The sequence below is a fragment of the Pristiophorus japonicus genome, chromosome 5 (genome assembly GCF_044704955.1).
Source record: "Pristiophorus japonicus isolate sPriJap1 chromosome 5, sPriJap1.hap1, whole genome shotgun sequence".
Lineage (NCBI taxonomy): Eukaryota > Metazoa > Chordata > Chondrichthyes > Pristiophoridae > Pristiophorus > Pristiophorus japonicus.
Genome location: NC_091981.1, coordinates 174,010,859 through 174,028,168, shown reverse-complemented (window position 1 = coordinate 174,028,168; position 17,310 = coordinate 174,010,859).

Below are 17,310 nucleotides of genomic sequence, written 5' to 3'. Positions count from 1 at the left end.
GAAGACCACTGAGGGCCGGAACATCGCGGGGGGTGTGTGTGTGTGTGTGGTAGTGTGCGTGGGGGCTGTGCTTACAACTGGGCCCCCCCCACAATTGGAACCCCCCCCACCCCCCCCACATTTGCCTAGCCTGGGATAGCTGGAGCTACCAGGCTGAAGAGTCATTAATCACCCTATTGAGGATCGTTAGGAGTGCCTGGTGGCTCCAGCTACCCCAGGTGAAGACATCTTCTCCCCCCACCTGAAGACCACCCCAAAGACTTTTGTGTTTTGCCATCTGGGGAGTGCACCCACCCACAGCTGCGAGGGGAGACCTGCCCTCGCAGCCCTTCCCACCCCCCTCTCTCTTTCTCCGTTACCCTCTGTTTCTCCCCTCTCTCTCTGAGAACCCTTTCCTTCCAAATTAATAAAAAAAACCCAATTAAGACAACTGAGCAGAGGGAGCAAGGCCTCTCCCCAATTGTCAACGAGGGGAGAGGTGCCTCGTTAAGGGCTCCTCTGCTCAGTTAACATAAGAGGCCATTAAAGACCATTAAGGCCTGTGACTTTGGGGTGGGTGTAGCCCTTAAAGGGACCCCGTGATGGCGACCCCATCCACGCCGGTGGCAGGGCCAGCAAGGACGTATGCGCAGGCGGTGTCCACATCCACGGCACCTCCTGCGCCACCCGCTGCCCTGCCACCGTTCAGACTTATAACCAGGAAACACGGGGTCAAGAGCTACACTCACCCCACAATGAGCATTGAGGAGTGCGTGCGGGCGATGGCTGGGGTAGTCGGCCCCTCGGCCATTGTCGCAGCCTCCAAGATGTCTGGGAAGGCCGTGTTCTTCCTGGGGTCGGAGCGGGCGGTGTCCCTGGCCCTTGAAAAGGGGCTCACGGTGGGCGGGACGTTCCTGCCGGTGGACCCTCTCGAGGCCACCGCGCAGAGGGTCATCATTTCAAACGTCCCGCCCTTTGTTTCCGCTGAGCTCCTCCTCCCTCACCTACAACAACTGGGGGAGGTAAGGTCAGGGATCAACCCCATACCGCTCGGCCTCAGGGAGAGCAGCCTGCGCCACGTGTTCTCCTTCCGCCGCCAGCTCTTTGTCCGGCTGGCGCGGGAGGACACGACGGAGGGAGATTTTAATGTGGTGCACGAGGGGACTGCCTACCGCGTCTTCTGGACGTCGGACGGCGTGCGGTGCCATGCCTGCAGGGAGGTGGGGCATGTTCGCAAGAACTGCCCCGCCTCCAAGGCCGCCAAACCACCGAAGGCGGCCAAGGCTGGCGCTGCCGCCACCCCTCCCCCTAGTTGCGTCCGCGTGCCGGGAGCCATAGGTGCGCGGGCATCGTCGGAGGCCTTTGTTTTCAGGGCCTCCGGCGGGGGGGAGGGAGAGCGTCCGAGCGGAAAGAAGGCGCGGAAGAAGGAGAAACATCTAGAGGCGGGTCCCCTCGGTGCGCCGGAAAGTCTGACCACCGCGCTCAGCCCAACCCAGTCACCGGCGAGCGCGGGGTGCCCCGAGCCCGTGCCCGGGCCCTTGAATACCACCACAGAGGGGCCCAGGCGCGGGCAAGAAAAGGAAAAGGGGGGGGCGGAGCGGGAGGCCTCGGCAGACATGGAGGTCTCCCTGACTCCGCGCGCCCCCAGGAACAAAAAGAGGCACCGCCCCAATGAGGCGGAGGGGGAACAACATCCCTCCGCGGAGGAGGCGGTGCCCGCCGCGTGTCCCGCGTCCCCCACCAGCGCCCCCAAATTGCGCTGCAGGCGCGAGGAGTCTTTCCCCGGGGAGGGTGAGACAGTTGAGGCTGCCCAGCCTCTGCCTCCCGGGGATGGAGTGGAAGATCTGCCTGTCGTGGGGGGCGTGGGGACCGCGGAGGAATGCGTAGCCGCCGGGCCGGGCGTCCCGGGGACTGAGGCGGGCGAGGCCGAAAAGGCCGAACCTGAGCCCGCCCAGCTATTATCCAACTTCCCCCGGGAGTCGCTCGACCCGGCAGAAAAACAATTAAATAATTATGACACTGTAGATGCTGGGCCGGGGGGTGGCAGCGGGGAGGGGGAGGAACACCCACCCTCGCCCCTTACTTTGGAGCTGGAGCACTTGGAGGGCCTGGGGATTTCCTATGGCCGGGTCTCTCCTTGTTCTCCGGTTCCTGGGGCGGAGGGGGAACCCCTTCCGCTGTCATTTCCCGACCCAGCACCATTTTTAAAAGAGCCCAGTGGGGACTCCTCTGCCGACGATCCTGGGGGTGGGATCGGGGCAGTGCCAGGGCCGGTTGGAGCGGCCGGTTCATTTGCCGTACCTTGTGCGGTCGATGGGCCGGCTGCTGGCGGCCACCTCCCGGAGGAGGACGGGGACTCGGTGGGGGACGCGGGTGAAGACCTAGAGACCACCGCCAGTGAGGCGGTGGATCTGCTCGCGGCCGCCGCTGAGGCCCTCCTCGTTCCTGCAAAGGAACTCCGGGACTTTTTGGCCCAGAGCCGGGGTCGCCGCGACCAAGCCCGACTGGCCCTGGAAAAATGGTCCGAGCCGGAGCTGATCAAGGGGTCCGTCCGCGCCGCCGTTAAAACCTTGGCCGCGGGCGGGCCCTTGACAAAGGAGCAGCACCTTGAGCTGCGCGAGCTCGAGGGACTCCTCGCTGGGCTGCGGAGGGAGCGGAGTTCAACAAAAGACTCCGCTCCCTCCCCCACAATAGGTTAAGGTAGAGGTTGCACTATGCTTTTGCCATGAAGATAACCATAGCCAGCCTCAACATCAACGGCGGCAGAGGGGCACGCCGTAGATTTGACAATTTTTCGCTCCTGCGGGAGGGGAAATATGCGGTGTGCTTCCTGCAAGAAACCCACACCGTTCCGGGAGACGAAGCCACGTGGCTCCTGGAATGGCAAGGAGAGGTCCGCATGAGCCACCTCACCGCCATTTCTAGTGGGGTGGCCATCTTGCTGGGCCCGCATTTTCAGCCGGAGATCTTGGGGGTCGAGGAGCCCGTGCCAGGCCGCTTGCTGCACGTAACGGTTCGCCTGGGGGACGTGCCGCTCCATCTCGTGAACGTGTACGCCCCTCATCCCGGCCCGCAGCAGACGCGCTTCTTTGAAGAGGTGTCCGCTCTTCTTGGCTCCGTCGACGTCGGCGACTGCATTGTCCTCGGGGGGGATTTTAACTGCACCCTCGAGGCGAGGGACCGCTCCGGTGCCCCGCAGTGCATGACGGCGATGGAGAAGTTGAGGGACCTGGTCGGGTCCTTCGACTTGGTGGACGTCTGGCGAAATCTCCACCCCGACTCCAGCGCCTTTACTTGGGTGAGGCCTGGAGTTGGATGGTCTAGAGTCGACCGCCTTTACGTGTCTCGGGCGTACGTTTCCTGCGTCCCGGCGGCCTCCATGCGGCCGGTGCCGTGTTCGGACCACCACCTGGTGTGGGCGGAGCTCGCTTCGCTCCGGGCGAGGGCGGGGTCCGCGTACTGGCACTTTAACAACCGGCTGCTGGAGGACGTGCGGTTCCAGGACTCGTTCCGTCGATTCTGGTCCGACTGGAGAAGGAAGCAGGGGGGCTTCCCCTCCTTGAGGCTATGGTGGGACGTGGGCAAGGCTCACGTCCGCGTCTTCTGTCAAGAGTACGCGAGGGGGTCGACCAAGAGGCGGGCGGCCAGAGTCGGGCGCCTAGAAAAAGAGGTGCTCGACCTGGAAGCCCGTCTCGGTCAAGTCGTCCAGGACCCGGCCCTGCGGACGGTGTACGAAGCGAAGAAGGCCGCGCTGAAGGACCTGCAGCTCGTCGGGTCCCGAGGCGCGTTCGTGAGGTCGCGGATCCGGTTCCTGCGGGATCTGGACCGCGGCTCCCCCTTCTTCTACTCGCTGGAAAAAAGGCAGAGTGTCCGTAAGCAGCTCTTGACGCTGCTGGCCGACGACGGCTCTCTCGTCTCGGATCCGGAGGGCGTCAACAACAGGGTCCGTGAATATTACGGGGCTCTGTTCTCTCCGGATCCGTCCAGCGAGGAAGCGCGTAGAGTTTTGTGGGAGGACCTGCCGAAGGTCGGCCCGGAGGGCGCCGAAAATCTGGAAGCTCCGCTAAGCCTGGCGGAGCTGACCGGTGCCCTCGCCCGGCTCTCGAGGGGAAAATCCCCGGGGCTGGACGGGCTGACCGTGGAGTTCCACAGGGCGTTCTGGGACGTCCTGGGGGGCGACTACGCGCGGGTCCTGGGGGAAAGTCTGGCGACCGGGGAGATGCCCCTCTCTTGGCGCAGGGCAGTCATCGTCCTGCTGCCTAAGAAGGGCGATCTCCGCCTCCTTAAGAACTGGCGCCCGGTCTCCCTCCTCAGCACGGACTACAAAATCTTCGCCAGGGCGATGTCTGCTCGCCTTGGTGCCGTGCTGGACCACATGATCCACCCCGACCAGTCATACACGGTCCCGGGCCGGACAATCCACGACAACATCCATCTGGTCCGGGACCTCATCCATTGCTCCCAGGAGGCTGGTCTGTCGGTCGCCTTCCTATCCCTCGACCAAGAGAAGGCGTTCGACAGGGTGGATCACGACTATCTGCTCGGAACTCTGCGCGCTTTCGGGTTCGGGACGCATTTCGTCGCCCGGATCCGACTTTTGTACGCCGCCGCGGAGTGTCTGATTAAGGTTAACGGGTCCTTGACGGCGCCCCTTCGCTTTAGGAGAGGGGTGCGCCAGGGATGCCCCATGTCCGGCCAGTTATACGCCGTTTGCGTGGAGCCTTTCCTGCGCCTCTTGCGGACGAGGTTGACGGGACTGGCTCTGCAAGGGCCGGGCGTGGAGGTCGTCCTCTCGGCTTACGCCGATGACGTGCTCCTCGCGGTAGAGGATCCCGCTGACCTGCGGAGGATGCGTGAGTGCCAGGAGATTTACTCGGCCGCGTCCTCCGCCAGGATCAACTGGGAGAAATGTTCCGGACTCCTGGTGGGTCAGTGGCGGGTGGACTCCCTGCCGGAGGAGCTCAGGCCTTTTGCCTGGAGCACGACCCATCTCCTCTATCTGGGAGTCTACCTTAGCCCCGACGAGGAAGCCTGGCCGGCGAACTGGCAGGAGCTGGAGGCCAAGGTCGCCGCTCGCCTAGGGCGCTGGACAGGACTGCTCCGAGTGCTGTCCTACAGGGGTCGAGCGCTAGTCATAAACCAGCTGGTGGCCGCAATGCTGTGGTACCGGCTGGTCACTTTGACCCCTCCCCCTGCGTTTGTCGCCAAGATACAGAAGAAGCTGGTGGACTTCTTCTGGAACAACAGGAAGCACTGGGTCTCTGTCGCGGTCTTGAGTCTCCCGCTTGAGGAGGGCGGTCAGTCGTTGGTGTGCGTCAGCGCCCAGCTCGCGACTTTCCGTCTTCAGACCCTGCAGAGATACCTTTACGTCGAGCCCCCTCCTAGGTGGTGTGCTCTGGCGAGGTATTTCTTCCGCCAGCAGCTCGACCTCAATTATGACACGCAGCTCCTGTTTGTGAACTTGGGGGGTGCCAGGACCGCCCTCCGGGAGCTGCCTGTCTTTTACAGGGAACTCATCAGGGTCTGGAACAAAGTCTCCACCAAGCGCAGCTCTCCGCCGGCTGGAGTGGCGGCCGTCCTGCAGGAACCGCTGCTCGGGAATCCGTACCTCCACGGCCGAGGCTTCATGTGGCGGTCGGAAGAGAGGGCTGTGGCTGGTGAGGTGACCAGGGTCAGGGACCTGCTCGATGGCGGAGGAGCGGGCTGGATGGCGCCAGTCACGCTGGCGCGGCGCCTAAATTCTGCCAACGTCCGCCGCGCGGCCGATGCCATCGAGTCGCTAAAAACAGCTCTGGGCCCTGACTCCGTTAGGTGTATCGAGGAGGCTCAAGCACGTGGGGAGATCCCGTCCGAACTGACCCCCGTCCGGACGGAATTCCTCATCGGCGCCAAACCCCGGAACCTCCCTCGGGGGCCGGCGCCTCACAACTTGAGCCGCCTCGGGGAAATCCCCTCCGTGCCTTTCAGTTCCGCGCGGAGGGGTTTCCTGTACGGGCTGCTCCTGCACACCCTCAACTTTGCCATCCTCGCCGGCCGTCCGGACACGCCATGGCGTACCATCTTGCCGTCCGGAGGAGGCGGGGGTCCCCGATGGAGGGCACTCTACGCAGGGGTCCTCCCACTATTCATCGGGGACTTGGCCTGGAGGGTGGTGCACGGAGCAGTGCCGTGCAACAAATTTTTAAGCCGGTTCACGGACTCCCAGGCCGCCTGCAATTTCTGCGGTCTGGAGGAGTCCGTGTTCCATGTTTTTATTGAATGCACAAGGTTGCAGCCCCTGTTTCACTATTTGAAGGGGCTGCTCCTGAAATTCTGGCTGCACTTCAGTCCCACTCTCCTGATCTTTGGGCACCCTGTGCGGAGGGGAGCGGGTAGGTCCGAGGGCCTCCTCGTAGGACTGCTCCTGGGCACGGCCAAGGGTGCCATCAGCCGGTCCAGGCAGCGGGCGGTCGAGGGGGTCGTTCAACCTGACTGCCTGCCTCTCTTCCGCTCTTACATCCGATCCAGGGTGTCCTTGGAGATGGAGCACGCGGTGTCCACCGGTACGCTCGCGGCCTTCCGCGAGAGGTGGGCACCGGAGGGACTGGAGTGCATCATCACGCCCGGCAACCAAATTTTAATTTGATTTTACGTTTTAAAGTTTAATTTGTTTTAATTGCCGGTGCTTTTAGTGTCCCCCTCTCCTTTTATAGGGGGCACTGGAAAAAGGAAAATTTGATTTTAGTGCCCCAAAAAAAAACACAAAAAAATAAATAAAAAAGGGGCCTTGTAAATGTCTTGTGTGTGTCATCCAGGTCGGGTGGCACGGATACATGTTTTATGTTTTTGCAGGTGAACTCCAAAAAGAGTTTCATGCACAAGGACCAATCGTGGAGCAGTGGAGGCGTGTCCTGCTCAGTTGGAGCTGTGAGCAGTGAGAGAAGCAGCTAGCAACTTGAGCTCCTGCCTGGAGAGCCCTGAGACCAGCCCAGGAACAGAAGGAAGGAAGGGGCTTCACCTTCAACTTTACCCAGAGGGAGAGGAGGAGAAAAGAAAACTTTGCAACAACTTCATCATTCTGCAAGGAGTTGGAGAGAGGGGGAAAAGACAAACAACATCCAGTGTGGAAGGAGGGAGACTCAACATTTCTACAGGTGGGTGTGGGTGCATTTCCCCAAACAGACTTTGTTGTATCGGTGGGGGGAGGAAAGAAGACCACTGAGGGCCGGAACATCGCGGGGGGTGTGTGTGTGTGTGTGGTAGTGTGCGTGGGGGCTGTGCTTACAACTGGGCCCCCCCCACAATTGGAACCCCCCCCACCCCCCCCACATTTGCCTAGCCTGGGATAGCTGGAGCTACCAGGCTGAAGAGTCATTAATCACCCTATTGAGGATCGTTAGGAGTGCCTGGTGGCTCCAGCTACCCCAGGTGAAGACATCTTCTCCCCCCACCTGAAGACCACCCCAAAGACTTTTGTGTTTTGCCATCTGGGGAGTGCACCCACCCACAGCTGCGAGGGGAGACCTGCCCTCGCAGCCCTTCCCACCCCCCTCTCTCTTTCTCCGTTACCCTCTGTTTCTCCCCTCTCTCTCTGAGAACCCTTTCCTTCCAAATTAATAAAAAAAACCCAATTAAGACAACTGAGCAGAGGGAGCAAGGCCTCTCCCCAATTGTCAACGAGGGGAGAGGTGCCTCGTTAAGGGCTCCTCTGCTCAGTTAACATAAGAGGCCATTAAAGACCATTAAGGCCTGTGACTTTGGGGTGGGTGTAGCCCTTAAAGGGACCCCGTGATGGCGACCCCATCCACGCCGGTGGCAGGGCCAGCAAGGACGTATGCGCAGGCGGTGTCCACATCCACGGCACCTCCTGCGCCACCCGCTGCCCTGCCACCGTTCAGACTTATAACCAGGAAACACGGGGTCAAGAGCTACACTCACCCCACAATGAGCATTGAGGAGTGCGTGCGGGCGATGGCTGGGGTAGTCGGCCCCTCGGCCATTGTCGCAGCCTCCAAGATGTCTGGGAAGGCCGTGTTCTTCCTGGGGTCGGAGCGGGCGGTGTCCCTGGCCCTTGAAAAGGGGCTCACGGTGGGCGGGACGTTCCTGCCGGTGGACCCTCTCGAGGCCACCGCGCAGAGGGTCATCATTTCAAACGTCCCGCCCTTTGTTTCCGCTGAGCTCCTCCTCCCTCACCTACAACAACTGGGGGAGGTAAGGTCAGGGATCAACCCCATACCGCTCGGCCTCAGGGAGAGCAGCCTGCGCCACGTGTTCTCCTTCCGCCGCCAGCTCTTTGTCCGGCTGGCGCGGGAGGACACGACGGAGGGAGATTTTAATGTGGTGCACGAGGGGACTGCCTACCGCGTCTTCTGGACGTCGGACGGCGTGCGGTGCCATGCCTGCAGGGAGGTGGGGCATGTTCGCAAGAACTGCCCCGCCTCCAAGGCCGCCAAACCACCGAAGGCGGCCAAGGCTGGCGCTGCCGCCACCCCTCCCCCTAGTTGCGTCCGCGTGCCGGGAGCCATAGGTGCGCGGGCATCGTCGGAGGCCTTTGTTTTCAGGGCCTCCGGCGGGGGGGAGGGAGAGCGTCCGAGCGGAAAGAAGGCGCGGAAGAAGGAGAAACATCTAGAGGCGGGTCCCCTCGGTGCGCCGGAAAGTCTGACCACCGCGCTCAGCCCAACCCAGTCACCGGCGAGCGCGGGGTGCCCCGAGCCCGTGCCCGGGCCCTTGAATACCACCACAGAGGGGCCCAGGCGCGGGCAAGAAAAGGAAAAGGGGGGGGCGGAGCGGGAGGCCTCGGCAGACATGGAGGTCTCCCTGACTCCGCGCGCCCCCAGGAACAAAAAGAGGCACCGCCCCAATGAGGCGGAGGGGGAACAACATCCCTCCGCGGAGGAGGCGGTGCCCGCCGCGTGTCCCGCGTCCCCCACCAGCGCCCCCAAATTGCGCTGCAGGCGCGAGGAGTCTTTCCCCGGGGAGGGTGAGACAGTTGAGGCTGCCCAGCCTCTGCCTCCCGGGGATGGAGTGGAAGATCTGCCTGTCGTGGGGGGCGTGGGGACCGCGGAGGAATGCGTAGCCGCCGGGCCGGGCGTCCCGGGGACTGAGGCGGGCGAGGCCGAAAAGGCCGAACCTGAGCCCGCCCAGCTATTATCCAACTTCCCCCGGGAGTCGCTCGACCCGGCAGAAAAACAATTAAATAATTATGACACTGTAGATGCTGGGCCGGGGGGTGGCAGCGGGGAGGGGGAGGAACACCCACCCTCGCCCCTTACTTTGGAGCTGGAGCACTTGGAGGGCCTGGGGATTTCCTATGGCCGGGTCTCTCCTTGTTCTCCGGTTCCTGGGGTGGAGGGGGAACCCCTTCCGCTGTCATTTCCCGACCCAGCACCATTTTTAAAAGAGCCCAGTGGGGACTCCTCTGCCGACGATCCTGGGGGTGGGATCGGGGCAGTGCCAGGGCCGGTTGGAGCGGCCGGTTCATTTGCCGTACCTTGTGCGGTCGATGGGCCGGCTGCTGGAGGCCACCTCCCGGAGGAGGACGGGGACTCGGTGGGGGACGCGGGTGAAGACCTAGAGACCACCGCCAGTGAGGCGGTGGATCTGCTCGCGGCCGCCGCTGAGGCCCTCCTCGTTCCTGCAAAGGAACTCCGGGACTTTTTGGCCCAGAGCCGGGGTCGCCGCGACCAAGCCCGACTGGCCCTGGAAAAATGGTCCGAGCCGGAGCTGATCAAGGGGTCCGTCCGCGCCGCCGTTAAAACCTTGGCCGCGGGCGGGCCCTTGACAAAGGAGCAGCACCTTGAGCTGCGCGAGCTCGAGGGACTCCTCGCTGGGCTGCGGAGGGAGCGGAGTTCAACAAAAGACTCCGCTCCCTCCCCCACAATAGGTTAAGGTAGAGGTTGCACTATGCTTTTGCCATGAAGATAACCATAGCCAGCCTCAACATCAACGGCGGCAGAGGGGCACGCCGTAGATTTGACAATTTTTCGCTCCTGCGGGAGGGGAAATATGCGGTGTGCTTCCTGCAAGAAACCCACACCGTTCCGGGAGACGAAGCCACGTGGCTCCTGGAATGGCAAGGAGAGGTCCGCATGAGCCACCTCACCGCCATTTCTAGTGGGGTGGCCATCTTGCTGGGCCCGCATTTTCAGCCGGAGATCTTGGGGGTCGAGGAGCCCGTGCCAGGCCGCTTGCTGCACGTAACGGTTCGCCTGGGGGACGTGCCGCTCCATCTCGTGAACGTGTACGCCCCTCATCCCGGCCCGCAGCAGACGCGCTTCTTTGAAGAGGTGTCCGCTCTTCTTGGCTCCGTCGACGTCGGCGACTGCATTGTCCTCGGGGGGGATTTTAACTGCACCCTCGAGGCGAGGGACCGCTCCGGTGCCCCGCAGTGCATGACGGCGATGGAGAAGTTGAGGGACCTGGTCGGGTCCTTCGACTTGGTGGACGTCTGGCGAAATCTCCACCCCGACTCCAGCGCCTTTACTTGGGTGAGGCCTGGAGTTGGATGGTCTAGAGTCGACCGCCTTTACGTGTCTCGGGCGTACGTTTCCTGCGTCCCGGCGGCCTCCATGCGGCCGGTGCCGTGTTCGGACCACCACCTGGTGTGGGCGGAGCTCGCTTCGCTCCGGGCGAGGGCGGGGTCCGCGTACTGGCACTTTAACAACCGGCTGCTGGAGGACGTGCGGTTCCAGGACTCGTTCCGTCGATTCTGGTCCGACTGGAGAAGGAAGCAGGGGGGCTTCCCCTCCTTGAGGCTATGGTGGGACGTGGGCAAGGCTCACGTCCGCGTCTTCTGTCAAGAGTACGCGAGGGGGTCGACCAAGAGGCGGGCGGCCAGAGTCGGGCGCCTAGAAAAAGAGGTGCTCGACCTGGAAGCCCGTCTCGGTCAAGTCGTCCAGGACCCGGCCCTGCGGACGGTGTACGAAGCGAAGAAGGCCGCGCTGAAGGACCTGCAGCTCGTCGGGTCCCGAGGCGCGTTCGTGAGGTCGCGGATCCGGTTCCTGCGGGATCTGGACCGCGGCTCCCCCTTCTTCTACTCGCTGGAAAAAAGGCAGAGTGTCCGTAAGCAGCTCTTGACGCTGCTGGCCGACGACGGCTCTCTCGTCTCGGATCCGGAGGGCGTCAACAACAGGGTCCGTGAATATTACGGGGCTCTGTTCTCTCCGGATCCGTCCAGCGAGGAAGCGCGTAGAGTTTTGTGGGAGGACCTGCCGAAGGTCGGCCCGGAGGGCGCCGAAAATCTGGAAGCTCCGCTAAGCCTGGCGGAGCTGACCGGTGCCCTCGCCCGGCTCTCGAGGGGAAAATCCCCGGGGCTGGACGGGCTGACCGTGGAGTTCCACAGGGCGTTCTGGGACGTCCTGGGGGGCGACTACGCGCGGGTCCTGGGGGAAAGTCTGGCGACCGGGGAGATGCCCCTCTCTTGGCGCAGGGCAGTCATCGTCCTGCTGCCTAAGAAGGGCGATCTCCGCCTCCTTAAGAACTGGCGCCCGGTCTCCCTCCTCAGCACGGACTACAAAATCTTCGCCAGGGCGATGTCTGCTCGCCTTGGTGCCGTGCTGGACCACATGATCCACCCCGACCAGTCATACACGGTCCCGGGCCGGACAATCCACGATAACATCCATCTGGTCCGGGACCTCATCCATTGTTCCCAGGAGGCTGGTCTGTCGGTCGCCTTCCTATCCCTCGACCAAGAGAAGGCGTTCGACAGGGTGGATCACGACTATCTGCTCGGAACTCTGCGCGCTTTCGGGTTCGGGACGCATTTCGTCGCCCGGATCCGACTTTTGTACGCCGCCGCGGAGTGTCTGATTAAGGTTAACGGGTCCTTGACGGCGCCCCTTCGCTTTAGGAGAGGGGTGCGCCAGGGATGCCCCATGTCCGGCCAGTTATACGCCGTTTGCGTGGAGCCTTTCCTGCGCCTCTTGCGGACGAGGTTGACGGGACTGGCTCTGCAAGGGCCGGGCGTGGAGGTCGTCCTCTCGGCTTACGCCGATGACGTGCTCCTCGCGGTAGAGGATCCCGCTGACCTGCGGAGGATGCGTGAGTGCCAGGAGATTTACTCGGCCGCGTCCTCCGCCAGGATCAACTGGGAGAAATGTTCCGGACTCCTGGTGGGTCAGTGGCGGGTGGACTCCCTGCCGGAGGAGCTCAGGCCTTTTGCCTGGAGCACGACCCATCTCCTCTATCTGGGAGTCTACCTTAGCCCCGACGAGGAAGCCTGGCCGGCGAACTGGCAGGAGCTGGAGGCCAAGGTCGCCGCTCGCCTAGGGCGCTGGACAGGACTGCTCCGAGTGCTGTCCTACAGGGGTCGAGCGCTAGTCATAAACCAGCTGGTGGCCGCAATGCTGTGGTACCGGCTGGTCACTTTGACCCCTCCCCCTGCGTTTGTCGCCAAGATACAGAAGAAGCTGGTGGACTTCTTCTGGAACAACAGGAAGCACTGGGTCTCTGTCGCGGTCTTGAGTCTCCCGCTTGAGGAGGGCGGTCAGTCGTTGGTGTGCGTCAGCGCCCAGCTCGCGACTTTCCGTCTTCAGACCCTGCAGAGATACCTTTACGTCGAGCCCCCTCCTAGGTGGTGTGCTCTGGCGAGGTATTTCTTCCGCCAGCAGCTCGACCTCAATTATGACACGCAGCTCCTGTTTGTGAACTTGGGGGGTGCCAGGACCGCCCTCCGGGAGCTGCCTGTCTTTTACAGGGAACTCATCAGGGTCTGGAACAAAGTCTCCACCAAGCGCAGCTCTCCGCCGGCTGGAGTGGCGGCCGTCCTGCAGGAGCCGCTGCTCGGGAATCCGTACCTCCACGGCCGAGGCTTCATGTGGCGGTCGGAAGAGAGGGCTGTGGCTGGTGAGGTGACCAGGGTCAGGGACCTGCTCGATGGCGGAGGAGCGGGCTGGATGGCGCCAGTCACGCTGGCGCGGCGCCTAAATTCTGCCAACGTCCGCCGCGCGGCCGATGCCATCGAGTCGCTAAAAACAGCTCTGGGCCCTGACTCCGTTAGGTGTATCGAGGAGGCTCAAGCACGTGGGGAGATCCCGTCCGAACTGACCCCCGTCCGGACGGAATTCCTCATCGGCGCCAAACCCCGGAACCTCCCTCGGGGGCCGGCGCCTCACAACTTGAGCCGCCTCGGGGAAATCCCCTCCGTGCCTTTCAGTTCCGCGCGGAGGGGTTTCCTGTACGGGCTGCTCCTGCACACCCTCAACTTTGCCATCCTCGCCGGCCGTCCGGACACGCCATGGCGCACCATCTTGCCGTCCGGAGGAGGCGGGGGTCCCCGATGGAGGGCACTCTACGCAGGGGTCCTCCCACTATTCATCGGGGACTTGGCCTGGAGGGTGGTGCACGGAGCAGTGCCGTGCAACAAATTTTTAAGCCGGTTCACGGACTCCCAGGCCGCCTGCAATTTCTGCGGTCTGGAGGAGTCCGTGTTCCATGTTTTTATGGAATGCACGAGGTTGCAGCCCCTGTTTTATTATTTGAAGGGGCTGCTCCTGAAATTCTGGCTGCACTTCAGTCCCACTCTCCTGATCTTTGGGCACCCTGTGCGGAGGGGAGCGGGTAGGTCCGAAGGCCTCCTCGTAGGACTGCTCCTGGGCACGGCCAAGGGTGCCATCAGCCGGTCCAGGCAGCGGGCGGTCGAGGGGGTCGTTCAACCTGACTGCCTGCCTCTCTTCCGCTCTTACATCCGGTCCAGGGTGTCCTTGGAGATGGAGCACGCGGTGTCCACCGGTACGCTCGCGGCCTTCCGCGAGAGGTGGGCACCGGAGGGACTGGAGTGCATCATCACGCCCGGCAACCAAATTTTAATTTGATTTTACGTTTTAAAGTTTAATTTGTTTTAATTGCCGGTGCTTTTAGTGTCCCCCTCTTCTTTTATAGGGGGCACTGGAAAAAGGAAAAATTTGATTTTAGTGCCCCAAAAAAAAAACACAAAAAAATAAATAAAAAAGGGGCCTTGTAAATGTCTTGTGTGTGTCATCCAGGTCGGGTGGCACGGATACATGTTTTATGTTTTTGCAGGTGAACTCCAAAAAGAGTTTCATGCACAAGGACCAATCGTGGAGCAGTGGAGGCGTGTCCTGCTCAGTTGGAGCTGTGAGCAGTGAGAGAAGCAGCTAGCAACTTGAGCTCCTGCCTGGAGAGCCCTGAGACCAGCCCAGGAACAGAAGGAAGGAAGGGGCTTCACCTTCAACTTTACCCAGAGGGAGAGGAGGAGAAAAGAAAACTTTGCAACAACTTCATCATTCTGCAAGGAGTTGGAGAGAGGGGGAAAAGACAAACAACATCCAGTGTGGAAGGAGGGAGACTCAACATTTCTACAGGTGGGTGTGGGTGCATTTCCCCAAACAGACTTTGTTGTATCGGTGGGGGGAGGAAAGAAGACCACTGAGGGCCGGAACATCGCGGGGGGTGTGTGTGTGTGTGTGGTAGTGTGCGTGGGGGCTGTGCTTACAACTGGGCCCCCCCCACAATTGGAACCCCCCCCACCCCCCCCACATTTGCCTAGCCTGGGATAGCTGGAGCTACCAGGCTGAAGAGTCATTAATCACCCTATTGAGGATCGTTAGGAGTGCCTGGTGGCTCCAGCTACCCCAGGTGAAGACATCTTCTCCCCCCACCTGAAGACCACCCCAAAGACTTTTGTGTTTTGCCATCTGGGGAGTGCACCCACCCACAGCTGCGAGGGGAGACCTGCCCTCGCAGCCCTTCCCACCCCCCTCTCTCTTTCTCCGTTACCCTCTGTTTCTCCCCTCTCTCTCTGAGAACCCTTTCCTTCCAAATTAATAAAAAAAACCCAATTAAGACAACTGAGCAGAGGGAGCAAGGCCTCTCCCCAATTGTCAACGAGGGGAGAGGTGCCTCGTTAAGGGCTCCTCTGCTCAGTTAACATAAGAGGCCATTAAAGACCATTAAGGCCTGTGACTTTGGGGTGGGTGTAGCCCTTAAAGGGACCCCGTGATGGCGACCCCATCCACGCCGGTGGCAGGGCCAGCAAGGACGTATGCGCAGGCGGTGTCCACATCCACGGCACCTCCTGCGCCACCCGCTGCCCTGCCACCGTTCAGACTTATAACCAGGAAACACGGGGTCAAGAGCTACACTCACCCCACAATGAGCATTGAGGAGTGCGTGCGGGCGATGGCTGGGGTAGTCGGCCCCTCGGCCATTGTCGCAGCCTCCAAGATGTCTGGGAAGGCCGTGTTCTTCCTGGGGTCGGAGCGGGCGGTGTCCCTGGCCCTTGAAAAGGGGCTCACGGTGGGCGGGACGTTCCTGCCGGTGGACCCTCTCGAGGCCACCGCGCAGAGGGTCATCATTTCAAACGTCCCGCCCTTTGTTTCCGCTGAGCTCCTCCTCCCTCACCTACAACAACTGGGGGAGGTAAGGTCAGGGATCAACCCCATACCGCTCGGCCTCAGGGAGAGCAGCCTGCGCCACGTGTTCTCCTTCCGCCGCCAGCTCTTTGTCCGGCTGGCGCGGGAGGACACGACGGAGGGAGATTTTAATGTGGTGCACGAGGGGACTGCCTACCGCGTCTTCTGGACGTCGGACGGCGTGCGGTGCCATGCCTGCAGGGAGGTGGGGCATGTTCGCAAGAACTGCCCCGCCTCCAAGGCCGCCAAACCACCGAAGGCGGCCAAGGCTGGCGCTGCCGCCACCCCTCCCCCTAGTTGCGTCCGCGTGCCGGGAGCCATAGGTGCGCGGGCATCGTCGGAGGCCTTTGTTTTCAGGGCCTCCGGCGGGGGGGAGGGAGAGCGTCCGAGCGGAAAGAAGGCGCGGAAGAAGGAGAAACATCTAGAGGCGGGTCCCCTCGGTGCGCCGGAAAGTCTGACCACCGCGCTCAGCCCAACCCAGTCACCGGCGAGCGCGGGGTGCCCCGAGCCCGTGCCCGGGCCCTTGAATACCACCACAGAGGGGCCCAGGCGCGGGCAAGAAAAGGAAAAGGGGGGGGCGGAGCGGGAGGCCTCGGCAGACATGGAGGTCTCCCTGACTCCGCGCGCCCCCAGGAACAAAAAGAGGCACCGCCCCAATGAGGCGGAGGGGGAACAACATCCCTCCGCGGAGGAGGCGGTGCCCGCCGCGTGTCCCGCGTCCCCCACCAGCGCCCCCAAATTGCGCTGCAGGCGCGAGGAGTCTTTCCCCGGGGAGGGTGAGACAGTTGAGGCTGCCCAGCCTCTGCCTCCCGGGGATGGAGTGGAAGATCTGCCTGTCGTGGGGGGCGTGGGGACCGCGGAGGAATGCGTAGCCGCCGGGCCGGGCGTCCCGGGGACTGAGGCGGGCGAGGCCGAAAAGGCCGAACCTGAGCCCGCCCAGCTATTATCCAACTTCCCCCGGGAGTCGCTCGACCCGGCAGAAAAACAATTAAATAATTATGACACTGTAGATGCTGGGCCGGGGGGTGGCAGCGGGGAGGGGGAGGAACACCCACCCTCGCCCCTTACTTTGGAGCTGGAGCACTTGGAGGGCCTGGGGATTTCCTATGGCCGGGTCTCTCCTTGTTCTCCGGTTCCTGGGGCGGAGGGGGAACCCCTTCCGCTGTCATTTCCCGACCCAGCACCATTTTTAAAAGAGCCCAGTGGGGACTCCTCTGCCGACGATCCTGGGGGTGGGATCGGGGCAGTGCCAGGGCCGGTTGGAGCGGCCGGTTCATTTGCCGTACCTTGTGCGGTCGATGGGCCGGCTGCTGGCGGCCACCTCCCGGAGGAGGACGGGGACTCGGTGGGGGACGCGGGTGAAGACCTAGAGACCACCGCCAGTGAGGCGGTGGATCTGCTCGCGGCCGCCGCTGAGGCCCTCCTCGTTCCTGCAAAGGAACTCCGGGACTTTTTGGCCCAGAGCCGGGGTCGCCGCGACCAAGCCCGACTGGCCCTGGAAAAATGGTCCGAGCCGGAGCTGATCAAGGGGTCCGTCCGCGCCGCCGTTAAAACCTTGGCCGCGGGCGGGCCCTTGACAAAGGAGCAGCACCTTGAGCTGCGCGAGCTCGAGGGACTCCTCGCTGGGCTGCGGAGGGAGCGGAGTTCAACAAAAGACTCCGCTCCCTCCCCCACAATAGGTTAAGGTAGAGGTTGCACTATGCTTTTGCCATGAAGATAACCATAGCCAGCCTCAACATCAACGGCGGCAGAGGGGCACGCCGTAGATTTGACAATTTTTCGCTCCTGCGGGAGGGGAAATATGCGGTGTGCTTCCTGCAAGAAACCCACACCGTTCCGGGAGACGAAGCCACGTGGCTCCTGGAATGGCAAGGAGAGGTCCGCATGAGCCACCTCACCGCCATTTCTAGTGGGGTGGCCATCTTGCTGGGCCCGCATTTTCAGCCGGAGATCTTGGGGGTCGAGGAGCCCGTGCCAG